The 13,649-nt window shown below is 30.9% G+C and overlaps 1 protein-coding gene across 1 annotated transcript in view; it reads left to right on the top strand.

Moving 5' to 3' along the window:
* Positions 1–6,367: 6,367 nt before the first annotated feature.
* The window catches only part of Hasp (Hig-anchoring scaffold protein), a 180,010-nt gene continuing 172,728 nt past the window's right edge, over positions 6,368–13,649 (top strand). Inside the window, exon 1 of the mRNA XM_040716736.2 lies at positions 6,368–6,472. The gene's annotated coding sequence lies outside the window, so the exon portion shown is untranslated. The remainder of the gene's footprint in view (positions 6,473–13,649) is intronic.

The raw sequence follows: 13,649 nt of genomic DNA, 5'->3' as shown, positions 1-13,649 counted from the left end.
TTTTTACAATTTTTTTATAATCATTTTGATTTTGATGATATTAATGCTGTATTATCTTGTACAGAGAAGTGATTGGTAACACATTACTTTCAATTTTAGCAACCACTAACAGTCAAAATATTTAAAAATAAGTGGGTATCATTTTTAATATCCACCGTCGTTTAAGGGGGGTCGTAACCATCCGTCGTGGTAGTGTTAAGGTACACTGTACACCTCCACACAATTAATATGAGTCTATGAAAACTTTTTAATAAGGGGGGGGGGGGGTTGAGTTTGTTAAAATCTAATTCAACTTTAGCCTTAATTTTTGGATTCAAGAGCATATTCTAAGCAAAAATAATTTTTAAATGCTGGCCAAACTTAACAAACTTAGATTTTTCATCAATATACAACAGAAAATCGAACTTAGTGGGAGAATTTGGCATTTAATTTTTTTTTTCTCACCAAAATACTACCAAGATATACATACCATGTGGAAACTTGAAACTTACACACTTGTGTTATATTGATTTGAGAGGTTCTGTGTGAGGAAATTAGAACATTCTATAATTGTCTATTATGTAAATCAAGCAATTGTTGCTTTTCGATTTTTTAAATTGGACGAGAAGTGTCATCGTACCAGAATACAAGGCTTAGGGCATCAAGTCTTCTTTCTTCGTGCAGATCTCACTCCAACAGAGGTGGCTAGATGGACGGGAATGGCTAGTAAGACCATCAACAATCATAAGAAGAGGCTAGACCACAACGATACCATAGAAAAAAAGGAGGGGTCTATAAAAAAAACGTAATTAATGCGTATTCCCTCCAAGGCACCATCAAAAAAGACCCAACCAAGGCTTTACACGTCCATGCCAAGAATCTCAATGTCAGTCACACGGCCATGTTCAAAAATATCAAACTGTTGGGTGGAAAGTCACTTTGTGAGGTAGGAGAGCCCCTTCTCACAGCTACCATGAAAATGATCCATCTTCAACGTTGTCAGGGACTCCTTAACAACATGAATGGTGTGGCGCGAAGCAGATTCATCCTCTTCTCAGGCGATAATACTTATGGCATTGATCCTGTCTAAAATTGCCGTAATAACCGTTATGTCAGATTCTGGTAAATCATTAAGGACGCTCCAACGGTAATCAACACTAAACACCCAGCATCAAGCATGGTGATACGCATAGTTGCCTCCAACAGCATTGTGACGCCCCTGATCTTGTTCCCAGAAAGTTACAGGATCACGGCAGTCATGTACATCGAAGTTTTTAAAGTCAACCGACTCCACTGGGTTCAGGTAAGTTTCCCCGAGGCAACATTTTTTTAACAAGATGGTGCCCCTCACACTTCAAAATATACTCAGACCTTCTTAGCAAACAACGTCGCTTATGAGACAAGAGAATGTGGCCACATCCAGTAGTGATGTCAATCCACTTTTCTTTCTTGCCACTCATCGAGAGAAGGCTGTAGCATCCATCAACCGAATTTTGAAGCCATGAATGCCATTGTCGACGAGGACACACTTCATTCGTAATATTTCCAACTCTTTTTGAAAGAGGCTTGTCCCCATATAAATAAATTAATTTGACATTGGTCATGCTAAGGGATTATCACGGGAATTTCAAACAATGTGCATTTTTATGACACCTTGAGATTCTATATTTTTTTGGGTACTGATTTAGTATTTATATTTAAAAAATTGAAATTCGGTGGTGGTGTGCTGTTTTGCACTATTCCTTTTTCAGGAAAAGCTCAACTTTTTAGCTCTAGTAAAAATGGGAATTTTTATTTTTTATAAACGTCGCTCCGAGGCTAGATGACAATTTACTTGTGAGAATTGAAACTTTATTAATAATTTAATCATTGTATTACTACTCTTTTCAACTTACTTTATATAATTTGACGGGTTCGGACTTGCAGAAAATGAGCACGTTACCAGTGCATCGAAGGTGTTCGGTGATTTGGAAGCCTCTTTAACTTCAAGCAGACAAAATTCCATTTGAGATCGAATTTCTTGGACTGAGCAATCGCCATTATCGGATTCTCTAAGAATGGGACCACAGAAAGAAGTGAAAAAAGTCCAAATTATACATGGTAAGGAGGTTTCTATGATTAGTTCAGCTCTTTTATCAAGAAATTTCAGTAGATGCTGAGCACGGGATATTCGGGGTGTGCCTTGAGAGTATTAATGAGGGGCTCGATATAAATTATGAGACTTCCGGCATTCGGTCTTGAGGCTCCAATACAGCTTCTCATATCAGTGCAGAAGGGTTGACTCCTCTGCAAGCATCCAAGTCACTTTATTTCCTCATCGACAATAAAAAGAACTTTATTTTGGTGATTTTATCATTATATTAATACTCTGATTATTTTATTAATACTCCGATATATACTAGCATGCGAGCCTACCCTTTCTCGAGGAAATCTCTATAGAAGCCAGAGACCTTTCCTGAGCCAAAGAGCATTTTAAGCTCAACGAAAGCAGACCTGGCCTCTTTCCTCAGATAAATTAGACCTCTCTTGTCCAATTTGGTACTTGTGTGCAGAGTGCACCAAAGCTTCTCAATGTGAAAGTCTTCAAGATATATTTTCTTCTTGATATGTATACTCAATGATTTTTTTATTCACTTTTAATTGACTGGAGCACGTATCTGACAGAGTTGAGTCTATTTTACTCCAAATATCCCAATTTTCCCAATCTCTGGATCAAGATGCATGCTTCCACAACAAGCTTTAGAAATGTCTTCAGCTGTCTTTCCGAATATTCGGATAATATCGCACATAATTTTATCGTTGTATTCGTTAATTAAATAATATTGATAATTTTAACATTAATTTTTACAATTGTCTAAAAAAATTATTGACTTTATTAATAAAATGATCAAAATAAATAATCTTAAGAATGAAAGATTTATTATTATAAGTTTATTAATATTGTCTGGAAAATCACTTACCCCAATCAGAATGTATCAGAAAAAGATTAAAAAAGATTTTTGTTAAATGTATAGTTAAAGAATGGAAGGCTGTTTTCTAGTTTTAAGTTTCCACCCGATATAGTCAAGAGAAAAGTTTGTGCTAAAATTGATTGTACTCATTTTTATAAATTAACACACCCTCTTCTATTTTTAAAGGTACCACATTTTATCATTATAGTAATTAGCGTAACGATTATGAATCCGTTTTTTATTTTATTTTGAGTATAAAGTAATGAAACCCCATTTACATATACTTATAATCGTAAGCAAAGGTCAAAATTACAACTTCCACAATAAGCCTTTATTTAATATTTAAATATGTTACCAGTACCTAGTAGCCACACAAATGGGTCCTCTCGTTTTTTGAATTTTCGAGAAAAAAAAATCATAACTAAAATCAATTGTTAAAACCGTATTTTTGGTTATACTATTTTTGATAAAAGTTCAATATAATGTTAAGATTATCATTCTTTTACACTTGTTGAAAGACGTCAATTCAAATATTCAGTTTGATTTTGTTTATATAACACATACAAGTGAGAAATTTTTTAAATCCGGAATAAGTTTAGACCTCAATATCTTTACAACCCTGAGATTTATGTTTATAAAAGCGTTTTCAACAGATTTAGCTGACAATACTATATATATATATATAAAATACAAAATCCTTGTAATGTTATCCGAATACGAACGCTGCACGGCCATTATTGTGTGCCTCTGTGCCGGGCATATGCCTAAGGAGGCTAACAATTCCATAGATAATAATGCTAGAGAGCTTCCATTGATGTTAACAGATCTGGTGTTAGAATTATAAATTGGGTAGTTAGTTCCAATTAGGTAATTGGAACAGGATTTATTTGGAAAAATAAAATATTTTTTTAACATTTTAATAGTATATGTTTTTAGGAAAGGAAATATGGCCGCCTAGCTCACCGGATCTGAAACCCTTGGACTACTATGTGTGCGGTGTCTGTGTGAGAAAGTCCAATAAACGTGCACATAATACTGTTGACTCCTTGCAGGATTCAATTCTCGAGGCATTAGTCAACAAGGTACATTCAAGGAGTTCTTCATAAAGGCCTTGCGCTATTTCAAGCTGTGGTTGATCTGTAGGTGGTTGGTTTGAGTGATTGACTTATCTATGTACCCTCGTCAGTAAAAGCACAAGATTTGTGAATTGCTAGATTTATTTTTAGAAACAAATTTTTATACAGAGAAAGAAATGAAAAAAAAAAAAAAAAAATTGAGATATTATTCTTTCCCGAAGAAAAGTTTTAAAATATAGGAGTTCTAGTTACTATAGATTAAGTCATTTCACATTGAATATATGCCCATTTCTTTCATTATTTTCATTGTAGATTTTCGATATTTTTCCAAACTTAAAAATCGCTCAAATATTTCAAACTAATTAAAACAATAATAAGGGTATAATAGGAGTATTTTTCACCGTTTAGACATTTGTCTCAAGAAATGTTTCATTTTGCCTTCTTAGAAATGAATGTGTTAGCTATCAACTTCATCTATATATAATTAATTTGTAATTGATAAATAATCAATGAAATTTCAATTGAACATAAAAGTTAGGAACACATATTTGACCCCATGAGTTGAGTCAAATGGGTGTATCATACTTTTTCGTGGATAACTAAAAAAAGATAATTTTTTGGGCATTACAAATTATCTTTAAACAAAGATATCTTACCAACACTTTGACACTAAAATGAAATTTTTGTTTACGCCGAAGATTATTTTTGGAGTAAGAGTAGCAACAATTATTCTAACTGGACTTAGGGTTAAAAAAACCACAATTTTATGAGTATACAAAAATATATTTCACTCCTTCTTGGGAGCTTTTTCAATCGTAACTCATTCAAATAAGTAGAGTACACGAAAATAGCAAATATCTTACTCTATTTTCAAACTACAGGTCAGGCAAACTACTCTTCTTTTGTCTTTAAAAAAAAGGAACTGTTTATATAGTGGTAAAAGTAGTTTTCCCACAATCCCTGCTCTGTTTGTGTTGAACTTCCGAATCCACTCACCTTCTTTGGCCAATCTTCTCACTTCTGTATTTTGGGTCGCTTTTTAATTAATTTGGACTTTCATAGCTTACCATTTTGTGTAATATGAAACTTACACACTGACAATGTCAATTAAATGTTCATTTGAAAACTAAGAGTTCTCATTAATTTTATTATATGAATAATTTCCTGTGTTTTATTTTAAATCAAGTAAAACAAACTATATTTAATCCAAAGAAGCAAATAAATCTGGGAGGGGGGAGGTTGTGTATGTAGCAAGCGGAATAAGGGCATTGCAATGGGACTTTAGTTTTTATTTGAGCCAAATCACATATATTGTTGCTATAGGCATATATATATTTCATTTTACAAGAGTTTATCGCAGGGCAATCATTTCAACTGATATATGGCCACATATTTCCTGCTCGTGGACTAACCTATTTTATCCCACGTTAGATAAAGTAATTTCTTGTATAACTTAATGTAGATAGTAAACAAATCCTTATATCTTTTGAAATTTCAAAACTTCATTTATTTAATGATCCTATTTAAAAAGCTATATATGATGGTTTCCTTTAAATTTCGGGATCTTTAATTAGGGTAATTTTATCTGATAATGTTGTTCAAAGCATATATTACCCAAAAACATACAATCAATTATATATATATAATAAAACTTTGATATCCCACAGTATAACCTACATTTAAGTATTTAAAAAATCATTTAATAATTTTCAGAAATAAAGAGGTATGAACAGAAAACAAAAATACACCCATTGACCCCACCCTACCAACTATCAAAAATCCCATATGAAAGCAATTTCTATTATTAAATTAGAAACATGTTTTACAAACTTTTGTTTTTATATTTCTATAGCTTGAGTTAAAATTAATTTCCTATTAGTTTATACGGATGATTATATATTAATTAGCACGATGCATATAGTAATATCTTTTTTGCATGTGAAAGGAGCATTGTTCTATCCACCTAGATAGAGATACACTATTATGAATTGAAATACATAGGTACATTCTATATAGACACACACACACAAACACTCATAAACTCATGTGTAATTGTTGAGAACTTTCACAAGCCATATTTTTCGGCTTTTCTTTTCCCCCTCTTCATTTCTTTTCATTATTTTCTCAAAATGGTTTATGGTGGTGGGTTATAAGTAGTAGTATTATTAGTCGTAGCAGCAGAAAAGAATATAACTACAACTACATATGAATGTAGTGTGTAAGAACAACCAACATATATATATAATGGAGGAGAAAAAAAGCGTGATCAAGAAAGTGGGGAGCGTCCTTAGTGTTCTTCTTCTACTTTTCCTTTTTTTTACCGTGAAATAGCTTATATATATAAAAATATAAACCGATATTATATTGTCAGTCAATGCAAAGTTTTCCAAAGGGGTGCATCTGTGAATTCAGCTTGAAGAAAGGAACATTTACTTACATAATATATACGCAAATATTTCTAATGAGGTAAGTTCTACAATTACTCAAAATATGCTGAGAAGTAGTCAATTAAAATATGAACACTTAGAATTTTAAACTTCAACATGATATAATTTGTAATTTAACAATAAAATTTAAACAAGATTAATTCTTTAAATAGATGTGTGCCAGAGCTCTCTTAATCCTTAATTTACCCACCTTTAGCTGTAATGATGGCTTCGAAGCAGCGGTGCGGGAATCTCTGGCACCTTTTGTGGACGTAGTCCATTGTCATGGCGTCCTAGTACTGGCTAACAATGTCTTTCAGGGCATCGGTGTTTGGATACGGACACTGGAGGCCTTCCCCTCGACATCCACCCAAATGGTGCAGTAGAGGGGGTTGGCATTAAGACTTTAGGGGGTCAAAAGTGTCAAAAAAGACTTTAAAAGAACCCAAAAGAGTCTTGCAACAGAAGAGATGCGTTTCTTTCATTGTTGCTCTCAAAAGTGGCCTCTCCAATCTCACAAGCCTTTTTTAAGTCACTTTTTTGATAGTTTCATAATCAGTCTGTTGCATGGACCCTCATGGACTTGAAGAGGTTGACCTGGGATGTTTTTCTTTAACTCTTCTGGGTCTCGTTTGACCTTACTGGCAGAGTATTTTTTCCTCTCCAACGTTTTGGAATTGCTGACGGCTGGTCGGTGGTCCTGGAGAAGCCGAACTGCTTGGAGTGCATGAATGGAAATTCTTCAAATACGTTCAAGTGTCTTTTCTCAACTTGTACATAAGCTACAGAGCTCAGATTTGTTTTATTTTGTAACTTATTGCTTATGCTTTAATATTAGGAAATATGAATCAATTGAAATCACCCAGCCGTCACTAATTATTGAATTATTAATTGTTCAGATTTCAAAGGACCAACCGGTAGTATCTATGTAAGTTAATGCAAAAATTCCTATATCTACTCCTAAAGCACTAGTTCCCAATGCAATCGTGGTCTATGGTCCCCATTTACAAATTTGGGTGTTAGATAATTAGGCAGGACACGAAATTATAGAACTTGGAAATTTTGCGTACATAATTCGATTGAAAAATTAATATTCTGTATATTTATCAGTAAATATTATTAATTACGTTTAATAAACTATTTAAATACCTATTTTATTTGTAATGTACTCCGAGGAAGCAAAAACAGGATAAATTGATTTGATGAAGCAGTTTTTCAACTTTTCATCAATAAATACGCAGGAGGATCTACGTTTTGTTCTACGTTCAACCTTTAAATAACCTTTATTTAGATTTAAAATCCACTTTGGATATGTTTAGCTATGAACATACATACAGCTATGGACGATCTACCCATACGATGAAATTGAAGACGCAGATGTTATGTTACAAGAAAAACTTAAAATATGCAGTAACGAAGAAATAAAGATGTAGTTAAAAAGCCGTATTAGTAGTTTTGCCTTCAAAAGTAATCCTTGTCGCTTATCACACTTTATGGGCTATTGCAAGACAGTTATTTAGCTTTTCCATCTTTATAACTTGAGGAAAGGGGCCAATTTTCAAAAAAAAAAAAAAATTATATACGAAATTAATTAAATCATTAAATCTGGAGACTTCATATTTAACCTTAATTAATTTGAAACCCAATGGTGACGAATTGTTATCATGGCATCAAACTCACTCTTCTCATGAATGATTCAACCATTATTTTCTTGTAGTTTTATGTAGATAAAAATCTCCTTACTGTTTGACTTTTTCGTTCCAATCGTTCTTATCGATTTTATTTCAATAGTCTAATCTAAAAAGAACCCAATCACATGAGAACTATGTAAATTATAAAAAAAAAATTAATTTAATTATTTGAAGAACATTTAATAGGGGTCTACAGAAAACAAAAAACCGATATGTGGTCTATGTTTTAAATAAACTATACAAGTCTCTGAATCTAATGTGATAAATAAAATATTCATTAAAAAAGTTTATAAATAATGAAATGTCTTAAAATCTTAATATATTACAAATTCAATATATTTGCAGCTAAAATAATTGTTTATCAATTCAAAACCCACAAATAGTATTGTTTTTTTTTTTTTTTTGTTAAATAGTGATTGACGTAGAAAATAAACATTTTCTTATTTCCTAAAATTAATATGTACAAACAAAATAATTACATAACTGCCTCTTTTAGAAAAGCAAGATCATTTATCGATAAGATATGTAATAAGGACCACATGACATAGAAAAAAGCTCATTCCTTAATCTTTGACAGAGAGGGTTCAAATAGTGTTTATCACGCTATATGTTGTTGTGAAAGCCTAATATACATATAATGGTCTCTAAAAGTACGTAATGACATTCCCCCCCCCCCTTCCATTATTATTTTTTCTAAACAAAGGGAACTTTAGAATGATAATATTTTATACTTTAGTTTTACAGTATTATCAGGGACATTAGATAATATTATTTTTGAAGAGAAAGTGCTTTACAAACCTTTTCAAATTAAGAGTTTGCATTAGTACAACCTTAGAAATATCCATTTTAAGCTAAATTTAAGCATATTTATTGAACTAAAAAACATTGTCAATTTTCATTTATGATAAAAATTTGGAGATCCTGATATTTTCTCAGTTAGTAGTACGATGTGTAAAAAGTTTGAGAATCACTGATTGTCATATTATAAATTTTCTTCATTTGTATCATACTTTGTAATACCCACATGATGAAGATAATTAAGAGTCAAAGTACATAAACTAAGAACAAGGTATTTTGGAAGAAAAAAATCATTTTCTTTGACTCTGTGATTACAACATCATATATCTCCCAAAACCAAATATATTATTTTAGAGTATAATTATGATTCTGCTAATCTCTAGAATTATATATTTCTATGATTTCGTAAGGAAATAAGGTAGATCTTAAGCGATTTTTAGTTAATTCTTTTTTGTGTGATATATTTATCTATATAGTACTTATATTTGTAGGATTGTTTTTGCAGTTTTAATTTGTTTTTATAATTTGATGTATATTTGAACAGTGATCATTTTTACATTTTTATCAATACTAAATAGGTATAAGTCGTCTGTTATAAGCTTTGACTATTGTCGCTGGTCCAAATAAATAAATATTCAATATATTTCTATTGATATCTTCACGATTCTCTATTTCGAGTAAAAAAATGTCTTATATGAATCATAATTTGTACAAATGTAATTTACTTCTACCTTTATCAGTCCCAATATTGTTTTTTTTTATATTATGGGGTCATTCCGGAAGTCTTGGAGTTAGCATTAACAACTAAACTAATAAGAATATAGTGTGTAAAAATAAGTTTTGAATGATTTTTCTTGTTATTTTGAAATTATTTTTGAATCTTTAATCATTTATTTTAAGTATTGTCCATCGTTAGCTTTGATTTTTCTCCATGTTTGAGACTGCATACGGATTCCACATTGGAAAAAATTTATAATGTTTGGAAGCGACCCATTCATTGATCCTATTTATTGCATCTTCGTAAGAAGTGATGTACTGCCCGATTAGGACATGAGTCATCAATCGGAACAAATGCTCGTGGGAAGGAACAATGACTAGTGAATACAGAAAAATGAGGAAGAACATTCAAATGAAGCGCCTCTAAGTTTTCTTGAAGATTTTCTTGACAGAGCGTTTTATGATGAAGGATAACTATATTATACTTATTGGCATATAAGAGGCGTTTAAGCTAAAAAAATCCTCAATTCCATCAGTTATTGTTGATAACAATGTCCATAAGTCGAACTTTTCATCCAGTGAAAACAAAAAAAACCTGCAGTTTCTAAAAATTGTGTTTTATTGGCACGAAGGTTGACATAAAGAAACACAAAGAAAATATGTTGTTTTTTAGCGGGAAATGATGGTGAAAAGATTAAAAATATTATCAAATAAGATTTTATTGTATTCGCACCATCTTTTCTATATCACTCAAAACTTATTTGTACTCCAAATAAAAATCAAACAATTGTATATTTTTTTACATACTTTAAGTCATTGTATGAAGTTTATTATTCTTTTTTTATATTACTGTAAAGGTAGAATGTTTAAAAGTTACCATTTAGCGATTTTTTTCATTTCTCTAAATACTTTTATTCGCTGAGCCAGTGGTTCTCAAACAATTTACATTAGCACCACTTGAAAGAGTACAATTTTTTTTATTCAATGTATATTTATTTACCCATAGACTCAGCTCACATACAACCAGTGGTACGTGTCCCAAATTTTGATAAGTATTATTTTAAGCTATCCTCTGATAAGAAAGATTATTTTATTTCAATTTGGTATATCAATTGTATTCCTATAATTATAAATAATTAATAAGAGTTTGGAAGTATGTTTGATCTTAGAAATGAGCATCACATTGCTTCTCAATAGTCTACTATTAAATTAAGATTATTTCATTTTGTTACCAAATATGTCTGGGAAAAAAACTATTTTTCGATGGTCAGTTGAACTGTGACTCTACCAATAGAATTAATGAAAAGACCATTTCAGACTCTTTATTACAAGGACTACACAACAGGGTAGTGGCACCGCTAACCCACTTTTGAAAGTTCACTATTATCATATACCTAGAGTGGTTTTAGGAAACGTTGCCGAATGCCATTTTGCCGAACTGACACATTGCCGAAAAAAACAATAAATATTTTTGATGATGATTCATGCTGCAATGTTATTTAACCCTTTTTCTTGTTACTCCCATTTTCGGTTATTTCCCAGGGATTACATTGATTAAGGGTTTATTATAAATCACAAAGTTACCTCTCTAACAAAAAAAAAGTATTTTGTTGTTAGTTGTCGATGTTTTGATTTATTGGCTACATATTTTTCGTATTGCTTTTCGCAAGGACTTGTCCTCCTTATGTAGTGTACGTTTATCGTCCAATGACAAACACATCTAAAGAATTATGGAGTGAGAGACGCTAATTAATTTATGAACACTTAACCATTATATTTTGTGACAAATAATTAAACATTTTATTCTATGAAATTGGAATAACATGGATAAGAACCATTGCTACATACTATTGCAGCATGAATCTTCATCAAATATATTTAAAGAGTTGCTTTCTAGAAAAAAAAATCGGCATGGCACGACCTAAGGTGGCCATATTTTAATTTGTAAAAAAAGGACATGGGGCCTACTTAGTGCCAGTTTCTGGTAGGAAGGTGTAAATATTTTGAAATTAGTAAATCTCAAGATTACAATTTTTTTTTTTTAAATAAAAATGATTTTGGTCGTTCTATACTTTTAAAATGATTTTTATTTTGTACAATTATACAGTGGAACAATTATGGAATTGAAGACAATAATCGAATTTTCTTATGATATGTAGGAATTTTGGATTCTTCTCTCACGCATAGATTCGATTATTGTCTTCAATTACCGAAATTAATAATTCAATGTTCAATCTAAAAAAAAGATATATTTCAAAAATATGTATCTCCAAGGATTTTGTATTTTTAAAGTGATCCTATTTTTCCTGATTTCATTCCTCATAAAAGAAAGATCGAGGCAATCGAAGGAAGATACCTCTAACTTGATCATCCTTCTTAAGAAATGTTCAAATTCGGAATCCGAATTCCACAAAGAAAATGTTAGAAGAATTCATCGGAGGAAAACTATTGGACCTAATAAGGGAGTAGAGGGAACCTCCTTCCTTGGGAATAACCCGCCAGGATCAAATCGATAAAGCGATCCATTCATGATGAGTAGATAATTTTAATATTTCAAAATGGGATCACTTAAAAATACAAAATGGAACAGAAATCCTTTTTAATAGATATTTTTTTAAGTTATGCATTGAATATTTTTCTATAATATAAGCTAGAATATATTTCTCATCACTATGTATTATGATTAAATTATAAGGGTATAAAGACAAGTGTCGTTTTTCATAATTTTTTGCCTAAAAATGGAAATATATCGAATTTAGAACAAGATACAGATTCAATAAAAACACTTTTTAAATCATCAGTTTTAATAATTATACTTATAACTTGAGGATTGTTTTAAGGATACAAAATGACTTTGAATAATAATAGTTCCAAATTACTGTATTCCCGAATATTTCAGAATTCAGATGACTCAGAGAAAAACTGAAATTAGTTTGGATTCTGCCCTCAAATATAAATTACTTTTTTTGGCTTGAATTTATTGATACATTATGAGTGTTCATATTGTATATAATATAATATTAGGAAGACCAACATTCCTCTTTTTACATACTGAATATCAACTTAACCATTAAATTCCGGACAATTGATAAACTTATAAAAAAGTCCCACCGTTTGCTCTAGACAGGATTTAAAAAGGGGACATATCCGTGTAAATGAGAACAAATATAGTAGCCAAAAAATATGTTTATTAAATTACAGCTATTGGCCTTTCTACTTTCAATAACAGTGTGCAGAGCTTGCTTTAATATGTAAATTGCAAACCAAGGACTATAATAACTATTACATTGATTATAATATTGGGTTTAAAATTCATTACTATTATGAATATCTTCACTTTTACCTCGAATTATCTCAAAATAGCTACTTGTACTTAAGAACATTTACAATATCTCATCAAATTTAATTGGATCTAACGGTCATTTGCTGAAGCATGTTTGTCCGTGGTTTTTCATATTGAACCAATATAAATTTTAAAATAAACATTACATACAGCTCTCTAATTATAAATGCTAAATGCAAATTACTTGGCTAAAGTTACTATTATTTTATCTAAAAACCATTAAGTATGTCGTTTTAGGATGTAATTTACATATATATGCTCTAATAAAATCCCTTATAAGCCAACGGGAATCATGAACAATATTGTGTCTTAAAAAATATGGTTTTAATCATTCTAAGTGTAATAACTTTGATGCAGTTAAGGCTTTTATAGCAAAAACAAAAAGTTGTATACATCAAACATTATTGCCATATAGTATAAGAAATTTTTACATCATAGATGTAGTATTGTATATGTGAGAAAGAATTTATATTACAGTGACTTTATCCACTACAATATAGTATTTTCTGCTGGAGGGCAAAAAAATATTAGCAAAATTTAAGGCTCTCATCCTATTTTTGATATGGTATTGACACTTGATGCTTTTTTGGTTAAAATTGTTCCATTTCAAGAGTTTCATATAAAATATTTTAAAGATATAAGTTAAATACTGTGACATTATGGTTGCA

Source organism: Lepeophtheirus salmonis, chromosome 7, assembly GCF_016086655.4.
Source record: "Lepeophtheirus salmonis chromosome 7, UVic_Lsal_1.4, whole genome shotgun sequence".
Lineage (NCBI taxonomy): Eukaryota > Metazoa > Arthropoda > Copepoda > Siphonostomatoida > Caligidae > Lepeophtheirus > Lepeophtheirus salmonis.
The sequence above is the reverse complement of the archived record's forward strand: the minus strand, read 5'-3'. Positions and strand labels throughout refer to the sequence as shown.